The 13,241-nt window shown below is 39.3% G+C and overlaps 1 protein-coding gene across 7 annotated transcripts in view; it reads left to right on the forward strand.

Moving 5' to 3' along the window:
* ANKS1A (ankyrin repeat and sterile alpha motif domain containing 1A) overlaps window positions 1-13,241 on the forward strand; it is a 145,827-nt gene that overhangs the window by 91,572 nt on the left and 41,014 nt on the right. The gene's annotated exons all lie outside the window — the stretch shown is intronic.

A 13,241-nucleotide genomic window follows, 5' to 3' on the forward strand; every position in this document is an offset into this window, starting at 1 on the left:
ATGACATTTTCGAATCCTGTTCTGCCCTGTGTTTTTAATTACTCATCTTCCTAGTGGCCAATGGAAGGACTTTGGTTTGCTTGGAGAATGACTTGAAAAGAAAGTGATTTGGGTGCCCCCAACTTCCTTGGAGGAAATGTAAGACACTAAATAAAAGTGCGTTTGATTTCTGAGTGCTGCATTTGGTTTCAAGTGAAGCTTGTGTACAACTTTATTTTAGATACTCAGTACTAAATCAGTGAAATTGTTCTTAAATGGAGTCCTGCTGTCAAAACAGATGGGGCTTTCATCTTTTTATAGGAGAACGCTCCATTAGTGCTGACCACTTAAGAGAACAACCCTGTTCTTAACTGATCAGTTTAAAGAGCTGCTGGCTTTTCCAGCTGATTTTGTTTGATCTTTATGGACAAATAGCTCAATATCTCTTTATGGTTCTTTAGATAGTCACTTAAACATGAAGTAAAGAGATATGCTTGGATTAGTACTTTAGAAATGTATATTGTCATCTCTTTATTAAACAAAACCAAATTTGACTGTTCTGTGTGTATTGAATGACTAACTGATAATATCAAAAATCATATGCCATATTGCCAGTATCTCATAATTTATCACCAAGTCCTCTCTGATGAAATAGTTTTGAAATGTGTCTAGCAATCTATGCAGATCCAACAGTGATCTGGGGCAGACACCATTGTCTGAACAGAGTAACAACAGGATCCGACTGATACTTAGAATAGGGGCCTAGTATCTCTGCTGCTTTTGGGAAGTTCTTACTGCTGCTGTTAGCCTTTTGTATACATTTAAAATTCAGTGAGATTAACCAAAGCTGCCTTTATATTATAGTCTCTCCTTATCAAGCAACATGCCTTTATTGGGACTCATCTAACTGTGCTAGTTATCCCTTCTGATTTTCTGGGGAAACTGGATACATTTTTATTTAAAATACAATTTGAAGAGCAGAAGAATGAAATCTAATGAATAAGCATATTTCTTTCAAATGCATTTTTCTGAGCAATAGTCATTACTCTGCCAAAACTGGAAGCATCTGAAGTGTAAAAGATATTGTTGAAGAGCAACTTGTTGTTTAATTTCCTCAGTGAGAATAAATTCCACCATCTTTTTAGATAGCTTGTCTAAAAAGATATGTCTTCAACAATGTGTTCATAAAATTTGGTGGATATAAATGCTAATTAAACATTTTTTATAAAGCCAGAGTGTTGTTCCAAAGATGTACTTAACTTTATCCATTAATGTACTAGTTCTAACTCTGCTACAGATGAAAATAACATTTCCAAGTAACATTTCAAAGGGTTTGCGGTAGATCGGCTAGATTGGAATCTAGTAGCACCTTAGAGACCAACAAGATTTTTAGGGTGTGAGCTTTCAAGGGTCAAAGGTCCTGTCATCAGACACCTGGTGAAGGGAGGTTTGTCTCTTGTAAGCTCATATCCAGTTGGTCTCAATAGTGCAACTGGACTCTAATCTAGCTTTTAGGGATATCCATGAAAGAGACAATTACAAACTAAATTTTTGAACCAAGACCTATTCATGTACTGTGTATGTACATTAAAAAACAACAGTTGTATATATCATGCTAAGAATGACACAACATGTGTAAATTTTGTTCCTGATAGATACACTGAGAACTGTGTACTTGTGTAGACCTTCTTATAAGTTTTTCTTGCAAAATGAATTTCAAAAGATTGAAAAGCAATGTACAAATCTCCCCTAAATCCTTGGCAGTCCCAGTTAAGATCTGTGTGTGGATTCATGTGATATTCTGACCTATGTTAATTCTGACCATTCTTTTTACAACCATTTTTCTTTGGGAAAAATCTCAGTGAACCAGCACATGAGCTGCTGTTCTGTATGGTGCAGAAGACTTTGCTTGCAAAAAGGCTAGATATACCTACTTTAAAGAAACAGTAAAATCTGTTCTTAAAATTAAGCATGACTTTTCTAATGTGTTTCTCTCTCTCTTCTGATAAAGCATCTGCCCATTTCAGCTCAAACCAGATAAGAGTAAAGAATCATAAATACGAGACAGTATCTTTACTTTCTCCATTAGTAGCCATGTCTCCTCTTTGTTACTTTTATTTTATTTAAAGTGCTATAAGTCCAAATGGGAATAATCACTTTTGAAAGTCTGTTTCTTGTTCTTCCTTGTTCAGAATTGGAGTATATGTAGGAATCACTACAAATATCAGAAGCAAATTATTTACAAGCTTAAGTTTTAGTAGATGGGTTGTTCAGACTTCCCATCATGAATGGAGTTGCTAAAAAGGTTTAGATCATGTTGCCATTTTAAACAAGCTTCAGTAGAATGCTCTAGAAAGAACTTTCCTCTGACATTTTGCCAGCATAAATTGTTGTTAAACTGAATAACTGAATTTGTAAAGTCACTAGATTCTAAAGGGCTCCCTATTAGCTCTCATTGAGATATGCACTAGAAAGGAACATAGAGTGATTAATTGTTCGTACTTTGCCAGGTAGGCTATCAGACTAATTGGCTTAGCAAAAATAAAAAATTAAGTTGGTCATTTTATGTAATGTTAAATTTTGAATTGTGTAAACAAAATGTGTTGCAATTTTGGTCTTATTGCTCAGAAATATTTCAGTGGAGAAATCTGGTAAGAGTACCTTCAACCTTTTGGAGAGAAAGTATGATATAAATAAAGCATAATTTGAAATATAAGACAATCTGCCTTGTGGCGCAAGGTCAACTCTCCTCCTTCCTGTCAATTGTAATTTTGCAAATCTTGGATTCAAAATAGGAATGATTTTGCCTCCTATGGAATATGGTGCCTCCAACATGAAGATAGTTTGTGCCCGAGAAGCCAGCAAAATGTGCACGTGCTGTCTGTGGGTTTTTTTAACCTAATGAAGCTGCTGTTTTTAACCTAATGAAGCTGCTTTGTGATGAATATTGAGAATGATACCTGTGTAGTCATAATATATTTTCTCAACTTGACCGTTGGTCTGATAGAAAAAAAAGGATAAGGTGGTACTTCTCAATCTATTCATTGAAAGGCAGCTATCATAATTCATAGTTAATTTTAATTATGCTGTTAATGTATAAAATATAAGTGGGAGGCTGTAACAGTTCCCAGAGAGTCCAGACAGTGAGGAAGAGGATAGTGGGGCTCAGTTGTTTCTTTGTGGGAGTGCATGGTTTTCCTCCCTTCTTAAGAATTCCTTCTTGCAAGGGAGGCATGAGTTTTCAAGAATACTTCCCTAAACAGCAGTCATGGCAAGGTAGTGTTTTTTATTTTGAGGAACATCCAGATGATTTAGATAGCTGTTGGGGGGGGGGGGGGGGGAGGATTCAAAGAAGGATAATCACCAATACAGTTCCCTTTTCTACTGAGAAAATGGTCCCAAGGGACCAATAATAACTTGTCATTCTCATTGACAGAAACATATGCCAGTGCAATTCTCTGACTTCTATAGTTTTGAGGTTTTTACAAAGTATGGGGCAATAGAAAGGAGACTATTCTGTTACTTGACATGGCCCCTCCCTACCAATTTGCTGCCTTCTGCAATTTGGTCAGGGTGGAGTGGATCTGAAATAAATGGAAGAAAAGATAACCAAGAGGCATCATGATAGTTTAAAATAACAACCTGTAGAATGATTGTAATGTCCCCAAATAGTTTGTAACCTGCATTTTTCTAACTTCTGAGCAGGAAGCTTTTGAAGGAAGCTGGGAAAAGAATACTATGTAGAAGTTAGTACTGGAACTTTTTTTCTAAATGTTTCCATTTGTGAAAACCATTTACCCAAAAACCATTTAGTTTGTTTGTCTAGAACTAGTAATATAATTCCTATTTTTGCCTTCTGTACCTTAGTTTTCTGAAGCTACACATTTCAGTCATTTGATCACAATAAGGTTTTAGATTATATTGCATTAAATAAATTACGTTACTGTTCCTAAACACATCTGATTAGCTGATGTTTATAGCATAATGTAGTTAGCATGTGAATCAGTCAATCAATCAATACATTTATTGTTTCAGCACAGCCATAGCAAACAATATAAACCAAGAAGAAAAATAAATTGCAATATCAATATTGGCACAATCACATTATTTGACCAATTAGTAATAATGCAGTAATACCTCTGAAAATAAATCTAATTTCATAGAAGTCCATAAAATCATATGAAACATAATTAATCAGATCTAAGAACTTATTAATTTACTTCAGTGATCTTAACTGTGTCTTACTTACTGATCCTATAACCTTTGCCTTTTGCTTTGTAATCCATCTGTCTTTATATGATATCCCTGGCAAATGCTGTGAAATATTTATGAAAGCTCTCTGGAAATGTTACAAATCTTGGGCAACAAAATGTAACATGAGCTGAGTCTTCAATAAATTTGGGATCACAAGAGCACACTCAATCCTCAAATGGAATCTTATAGCAGCCGTTCATTACTGTTAATTGTAGATTATCCATCCTAGTCCTAGCAAATGCCTTTCTGTAATCTGTGATCATTAAGTCATCAAGATAAGGCAGACGAACTATAGGGAAAGAATTAAGATGCTTATAAAGAGTAGCTGAATTCATGGTACTAACCCATAATCTGCTTATCTACTTATGTCCAATAATCTTTGTTTAACTAAACATCTAGCAACTACATGATCAAAACCTTTTAAATATTCTTTGTGTAATCTTAATTTGGCCAGGAAAGACAATACTTATGATCTCAATGGAAGAAATGTACTACGCTGCTACTAAAGCTTCAGCTTATTCACAACCAGTTGTTTACTGTACTTCCACAACTGCTAATTTGGAAATCTGAGCCTTTATTATCTCAAAAAGAAACAATTAGCTGTGATACTTTCGCCAAAAAATTTTTTGCTGATAAAGTATGAAGAATACACCTTGATCTGGATGTCATTTGTAACACAGGTACATCAGAAGAAAGGCCTGCTACACTGCCTGGTCTATTTATGGATCATTTTGACCCAGTTTCCATGATAGATGTCAACAAAATCCTGGGATTGGTGAGGGCCACTACTAGTACCCTTGCCTATCCTGGTCACTAAAATCATATAAATAACATATCAACAAACTCTTAGTATCTGTTATAAATCAATCATTAACTCAGGGCACCCAAACTATCAGCTACTCAGAGAGGTGGTTATCCATAAATCTTGAGAAGACAGAAGTAATGGTTGTGGGGTAGGCTAAGATCTTGAAGGATACTGTGTTCCCTACTTTTGATGGAGTTCATCTGACCCTTGCTGATTCAGTTAAGAGCCTTTGGGTTATACTGGACCCAACATTACTGCTGAAGAAGCAAGTTAATGTAGGCGCAAAAAAGGCTTTCTCCCAACTCAGCCCATCCTGCAAAATGGCTCCTTATCTTGATATGGCTGATGTGGCCACTTGAGTTTTGTCAGAGTAACTGTGAACCTAACCTACTGAAATGCATTATTTATAGTCTCCCCTCAAAATCAATTTGGAAACTCCAACTGGTGCAGAATGTCACAGTCTGGGTATTATTGGAAGCTAGACAGACCATGTATGTTACCCCTATTGTCTGCCCATCAGTTACCAGGTTCAATTTAAAATATTGGCCATCACATTCAAAGCTCTTTGTGACCTTAGATGCTCATATCTTTGAAATCACCTCTTCTGCTGCACACTGCCCTGACAGCTTCACTCATCTGAGCACGATCTTCTGCAGGTGCCAACCATGAAATATGCAAAATCAGCAATTGCCCATACACATGCCTTCTCCATTGTCCCTCCCCCCACCTTGTGGAATGGTCTGCCTGAAGAGGTCAAGAAGGGTCCCATCTTTTGGCTTTTCACAAACTATGCAAAACTGAATTATTCAAACAGTCTTTTCACAAGTTACTTCAATAAATTATTGTGATCTATTCTATTGTGTTAACTTGCTGTAAGTAGGATCCTGTTGTGTGGGTTTGCATCATTTGATGTGTCATGTTAATATTCATGCTTTGCTTCAGCTCTGTTTTTAGTTATCAGATTGGTTATACAACCCTAATCCTATTGTATTGTTTGTTGCATGTTCTATCATTGATTATATTGACTCACTCTTTGTAATCTGCCTTGGGTCCAAGTGAGAAAGGTAGACTTTTAAATTACTAAAAATAACTAAAGTATAACATAGACGTAGGAACTTCTGGTAGTTGGATCCTGTTACTTTGTTGTTCTGATCCTATGGTTGTCTTTTGTTGTACTTTTTTCAAGGGAGAAAGTCTTCCTCCAGTGAACAATGACTTTTTAAGTAGAGGCTTCATCTGATAGATATCTCTTTTTCAAAGGAAGATTTTCTGTGTTGGAGGAAGACTTGGTAGAATGAAGTAATAAGATCCAATTTAGTGGAAGGTGAATCTCAATCCTTAGACTTTCCCCCACCCAAAATTTGCTAGTTATTTCTTCCTTTTGGAGGATGTTGAGGATATGTTAGAGGAATATGGACAGGGTCTATTAGCAGCCCTGTCCCTGCAACTTTATCCAGAATCTCTTTGATACCTTGAGAGAATATGTTAGTGTGAGATCATTAATGGTTTGCTTAAAGGTTCCTGTAAATTAATTATGATACTATATTTTTGTAGGCAAGGGTAATTATTACATGTGAAATTGCACAGATTAACAGATTTAGACATAATTCACTTTGCCATCAACAATCATAGAGTTACCTCTTTCCATTGTGAGACAAATATGAATGAATATACATGCCTTCCATTTCATACTGTGTAGCCAAAGAGGAAATCACTGCTCCTTAATATGGTCTCTTTGAGTTTTGTTAAAATTGAAGTTGAACGCTTGTTAAAAGAGCTTCCTTGTTTGGACATTGCTGCTTCAGTTACTACTTTGCCTTATTAGGAAATGTTTTGATTAACTTGCTGTTTTTTATATTCTCCGTTCTTTGTGGAAAAGAGAATATTGTTTCATAGGTAGTAATGCACTGGGGCGTGGAGATGGATACTTTCTCAGTAATGACTCAACAAACATGAGTACATGGAAGACAGATAAAGATTGAAAGCCAGTTGGCAGTGTGATGCAGGAGCACGAGTTCCAAAGTTACCCTGCAGGGCTTTGGGAAATTAATTCTTCATTCATTCAGTCTCACTGTCAAAAAAAAAGCAGTTTCTCCTAAACTAGTTTAAAGAGGAAAAATTAAAATTGAATTACAGTTGCTACAATTGTATGTGAACCTGGCATGCGTGACCAAGACCAAGACCTGGCTGAAGGAGAAGAAGAGTCACCATGGAAGAACTAACACCCAGGTTTCTCAGGCCTTCATCAGCCTCAGACAAAGGCCTTGGAAGGTGGAATGGCAGTGCTCATTGGAGAATCTTTCTCCTTCAGGACAATCCCCGCTCCAGAGATCTCTAACATTCATAGTGTAGGCCTAGTGTGGGATGCTGCTGAGAATTTGGCTATGCTGCTGGTTTACCAATCGCCTAGTGCATCAGCAGATACTCTGTCAAGCCTAATGGAGGCAGCGTCTGACTGTGCCTTGAAGTATCCCAGGCTAATAAATAATCCTGGGGTCTTCCTAGGAATGTTGAAGAAGGCAACAGTGAGGCCACTGCTAAAGAAACCACACCAGATTCTTTTGATCTGGTCAACTACTGCCTGATCACGAATCTATCATTTCTGGGTAAGGTAGTTAAATGGCCGGTAGCAGAACAATTCCAGGCCTTCCTGGGGTATGCATCATTTTTAGATCCATTCTGGCTTTCACCCTGACCTCAGGATGGAGATTGTGCTGGTGGTCCTCACAGACAGTCTCTGCAGACAGCTGGATAAGGGCAGGTCTGCACGGCTGGTGCTGTTAGATCACTTAGGGTTGTTTGACACAGTTGACCACAATCTGTTGACTCACCACCTCACCAGCACTGAAATATGTGGGACAATTTTGCAGTGACTGATCTCATTACTCCAGGGTCAGGAATAAACAGTGGTGTTGGGAGAGAGGGTTTCAACATGATACCCTTTGGTGTGTGGAGTCCCCCAGGAGGCAGTCCTCTTTCAAATGTATTGTCGAAGGCTTTCACGGCCGGAATCACTTGGGTGCTGTGTGGTTTCCGGGCTGTATGGCCGTGTTCTAGCAGCATTCTCTCCTGACGTTTCGCCTGCATCTGTGGCTGGCATCTTCAGAGGATCTATGAACAGAATGTTGGGAAAGCAAGTGGAGTATATATCTGTTGGAGTGTCCAGGGTGGGTGGGGAAACCTTGTTTGTGAGTAACAAAGGCGGCAACCAGGTCAATAGTTGAGGGCATCTGAATAGAAGTATGAGTAACAATGAAGACTATAGCCTGGGAGTAACCCTGTAGATAGCAAGGTCACTGGTGGGAGCATCTGAATAGAAGTATCCTGGCCTTTGTTTCTTTTGTCTATGGTCATCCTGTGTTTGTGTGGAGCTGGTTTGACACAGTCTTGACCCTCGTATTTTTCAACACTGGCAGCCAAGTTCTGTTCATTTTCATAGTTTCTTCCTTCCTGTTAAAATTGTCCATGTGCTTATGGATTTCAATTGCTTCTCTGTGTAGTCTGACGTAGTGGCTTTCCGAGTGGTCCAGAATTTCTGTTTTTTCAAATAATATTCTATGTCCAGGTTGGTTTATCATGTGTTCTGCTATTGCTTAATTTCTTTGGGAAATAACTTTCTGGGTCCCTGGGCCCAGAACTATCAGCCAGGGCAAGGGCCTTTTTGGCTCTGGCCCCTGCCTCATGGAATTATTTGTCTAATGAGACCCAGGCCCTGAGGGATTTAAATCACATCCACAGGGCCTGCAAGATGGAGATGTTTCACCAGTCTATGGTTAAGTAGATCAGCTGGCCTCTTCCTTCCTTCCTTCCTCCCTCCCTCCCCCTTTTTATCCAGCCCTCCCCCTCTTTTTCTTCCCTCCTTGTCACTACTCTTTTGGGGACTTTTACTGCTCTGAGTAGTGTTTGGGCATTATTTACCATTCCTGTGAACTACTGATAACTTTGACCCCTTCCGCACATGCAGAATAATGCACTTTCAATCCACTTTCAATGCACTTTGCAGCTGGATTTTACTGTGCGGAATAGCAAAATCCACATTCAAACAATTGTGAAAGTGCATTATTCTGCATGTGCGGAAGGGGCCTAAGATTACTGTTACATAAAGATACCATCTGTTGAAGTGAAATTCAGATTTGCCGTTTTAAATTGAATATTTTAAACTTATGTATTGTATTATTTTTATATTGCAATATAAGCTGTTTGAAGCTGCCCTGAGTCTGGCAAACTGGGGGAGGGTGGGCTATAAATGGAATAAACAAAAATGAAGTAAAGAATATAGAATTTAATCCAAAGTCTTTCTTCCACTGTGTGAGTGTCATCTTCTATTGAAAGAAGTCTTTCCTCCATCACAAGAAGACTTTCATTTCTTTTGATAAAGTGCTAATGTAATAACTATATGATTCTGTAATTATAGAAAACCTGTTGCTATATGCTACTGCTCTGTGTGAAAGGTTTATCAGTTTAAAATCTAAAAGGTAATGTTAAGAGCAATCTGTTAACAAAGACCATATACAAATATGGTTGCAGTTTTAAACTCAATGACTGGGCAAAGGCCATAATCTCTTTTAGAATGACACATTCCAGAAAACTCCTTCCTTGTGTTCTTTGAGACTTCTCAAAAGCTGTGGATGACAGTCTTCAGGTGGTGGACTTTTATTGTGCTTTGTGTATGTGAATGAGGCAAAACTGCAGTGAGGAGGCAAAACTTGAGAAATCGCGCCTCCTCAAGTTCTTTCCAATGATTTAAGAAGGCAACAGATGTGGTTTGGGCTGTTTCCATCTCCTCGCTTCTGCCACCTGTGTTGTATGGATCTTTTCCCACGAGGGTTTCCCAGCATATTATGTTATCTTACGCTGATGGAAGGGGGAGGGAATCTGTTATCTGCCAGCCCCCTTCCACTATTGGTACCGTATATACTCGCGCATAAGCCGATTTTTTCAGCCCATTTTCCGGGTTGAAAAATGCCCCCCTCAGCTTATACGTGAGTCACGGAGGCTGCCCAGCTGGCTGGGGAAGAGGGGAGACCTTCCCCTCTTCCCCAGCCAGCCAAGAGACCTCCGTGCAAGAGAGGCGCCCAAGCCTGCAGCCCCAGTCGAGGGCTGCTGACTTGGGCACCCCTCATTTCCACGGAGGGGAGATCTTCCCCTCCTCCCCAGCCAGCCCAGCGACCTCCATGCAGGTGAGGAGCCCAAGCCTGCAGCCCCAGTCGAGGGCTGCTGACTTGGGCACCCCTCGTTTCGGCGGAGGCTGCCCAGCTGGCTGGGGAAGAGGGGAGATCTTCCCCTCTTCCCCAGCCAGCCGAGAGACCTCAGTGCAAGAGAGGAGCCCAAGCCATGCCTTGAGGCCGGTGGGGGAGAGGGCAGTATCCAAATCTAATAAACTAAACTAACTAAGCTGCTGCATTTTCCACCCTCAGCTTATACGTGAGTCAATAAGTTTCCCCAGGTTTTGGTGGTACATATAGGTGCCTCGGTTTATACACGGGTGGGCTTATATATACGATACATATAATCCAACATTAATAAGCTGTCTTCTGAGCATAGGCTTGTACAGAAGGACAAATAATTAAAGAACCAACAAAAAAACATGTCAACAAGTATAAAACTAATACAGATTCCATACCATATTAAAGCAGAATTGGTGTTGATGCTTTGTAAATAAAAATTGTTTCATTTACAAATCTAATACAACTTTGAAGTATACCGCTGAACATGAAGAGTGACATTTCTGATTGGATGTAAATGAGTTTTCAGAGAAGACATTGGTAAGGTATCTCACTTGAAATCTTATTTTAAGAGGTAGTCATGGCATAAAATGAATATCAGCCTACGGCTATGCTTAAAAGTTAATACCCTGTTTCCCCGAATATAAGACATCCCCGGAAAATAAGACGTAGTAGAGGTTTTGCTGAAGTGTGAAATATAAGGCATCCCCCGAAAGTAAGACGTAGCAAAGTTTTTGTTTGGAAGCATGCCTGACGAACAGAACACAGAAAAATAAGACATCCCCTGAAAATAAGGCATAGCGCATCTTTGGGAGCAAAAATTAATATAAGACACTGTCTTATTTTCGGGGAAACACGGTAAGTACTACGAGTCAGTGATCTAGCCATACAGTGATCTAGCCATACAAGGTGAACAAAGTGCCCCAAAGGTGAACAAAGGTGAACAGGTGAACAAAGTGCCCCAAAGATTCGTACTGTGCTGTACTATTGCAAACTGATAAACAACCGCATAGAAGATATGGAAATAAAATTGACAGGTGTTACAAAGAAGACAAATTAGTATATTTTTTACTGTGAAGATCTTCAGAAAGAGACGTGAACGGGGCATATCTACAGGAAATGACTCCTGGCACAAACACTGAAATTCCCCGCCCCAAAAATCCCAGCTTTGCAAAGGAAGGGCAGCAAAGTGCCTGTGAAGATGAGGAGAGTTCTCCCCATCTCCATACCCCCCTCCTCTGCAAAAATGTACCCTAGGTTTGCAAGGTGGGGGCGAGCTGTCAGGCTGCCTGTGAAGATGGGGATCCCATTGTGTGTGAAAAATATATCGGGCTCAAAACCCACCAGTATACCGGTTCCTGCTTCTTTTTGAAATCACCTCTTTTGTTTGCTGATTGCGGCTAATATCAGTTGGTAATACAGACTTTCTTTATCAAATATTGCAATTAGTGAGTTCTTTGCATATCTTCAGTAAGTAAAAAAGACTAACATTCAGGCATGTAGATGGTTCTACAACTCTCTTACTGTGGGTTTACAACATATTTACCCCCTTTTCTCCTTGAAGCACTCAATGTGAATTGGGCTGTTGAATACTGAATGAGCTTGCAGATCTTCATTTAGTCTTTGCATTGATTCAGGACTATGGCATTAAGCTGAGCTGGCGGAATGCTCTACAGATCTTGCTGCATAACACAGCCTATATACTGAATTCTTCTTTAAAAAACAAACAAAAACCACCATTTTAATTACAGGGACTAATGGTATAAGTGCACTGCTTAAACATAAGAGAAGGAATACATCAGCAAAAATATCTTTGGCGATTTTGTACCAGTTAGTATTTCAGCTCATTAAACCAGTTCAACTGCCTAGGAATAGTAAAGTTGCCTGAATGAAGATGAATCTCCTGCAGTGTTTTGCTTTTGTTACAAACTGAGCAATGACTGTTCTGGGTTGGACAGAATCAATATGCTTGCTAGGGTACTCGCTGAAGAGAGCTGGGAAAGCAGGAGATGATTCATGATTCATCCCCAGGCTAGTATAGGGTTTTTACTATAGTTGAACATCTTACTGTACCTGCATAAGGTTGTAATGAACAGTAGGTGGCTAATGGAGTGTATTTCTGGTTTTTATTGTTTGGCTCTGTCCTTTTTCATTACTGGATTTCTCATTTTTAAAAAAAGTATGAAAGAGAACAATGATTCAGTCAGACAATGTCACGAATAAATCTGTTCTATTGTAGTGCCCTAGGCTTCTCTGTCTTCAATTTTTTTAATTGAAGGGATGAGGTAAAGATGTGAAGACATTAAAATATAGGATGTTCACAAATAATTTGAAGTTGTGACATTAATTTAGTCAAATGTAATTTGCTGTCAAGTTAGATGAGTCTGCAGTGATCGTCATTGCTGTAGCGAACTCATTTTCTTGCATCGAGGTGTAGAATTTAAAGTCATAGCAACCTGGTATAAATCTGTTTGTAGAAGGTGCTGAAATAGTAGCTTAATAAACTGATATCCTTCTTGTTTTAAAGTATGCAAATTCTATATGTAATGCCAGCATTTCCCTAATGCAGCAGCAGCTGACCTTGCTGAGCTGATAATATCAGAAATGAGTCCAAAGACATATCCATGGCTCATTCTGCCAGTTCTCCTCTTGTCCCGAGGATTCCTCACTGGCTGAACCTGGGCACATGACATGGGCATTCGGCTAGAGCCGAACAGAAAAAGACTTGAAAAATACCTAATACCTAAAAAATCCGCATGATTCAGGCCACTTCAGATCCTCCACCAACACTGCTGCCTCCCAGCTCCAGGTGCTGAGCTGAATGCTGGGAGCCCAGTATTCACCTCTGTTCTTGCATGTTGCACCCCAGCTCCACATGCAGCTCAGAGGCAGCAGGAATTTTGGAGATTTGAGTCGAATAGACCTGAAATTTTTCAAACAGCTCAAAAAAGCTGATATTGAGAATTGGCTTTTTTCAG

This window comes from Sphaerodactylus townsendi, linkage group LG05 (genome assembly GCF_021028975.2).
Source record: "Sphaerodactylus townsendi isolate TG3544 linkage group LG05, MPM_Stown_v2.3, whole genome shotgun sequence".
In the NCBI taxonomy this organism is placed as follows: domain Eukaryota; kingdom Metazoa; phylum Chordata; class Lepidosauria; order Squamata; family Sphaerodactylidae; genus Sphaerodactylus; species Sphaerodactylus townsendi.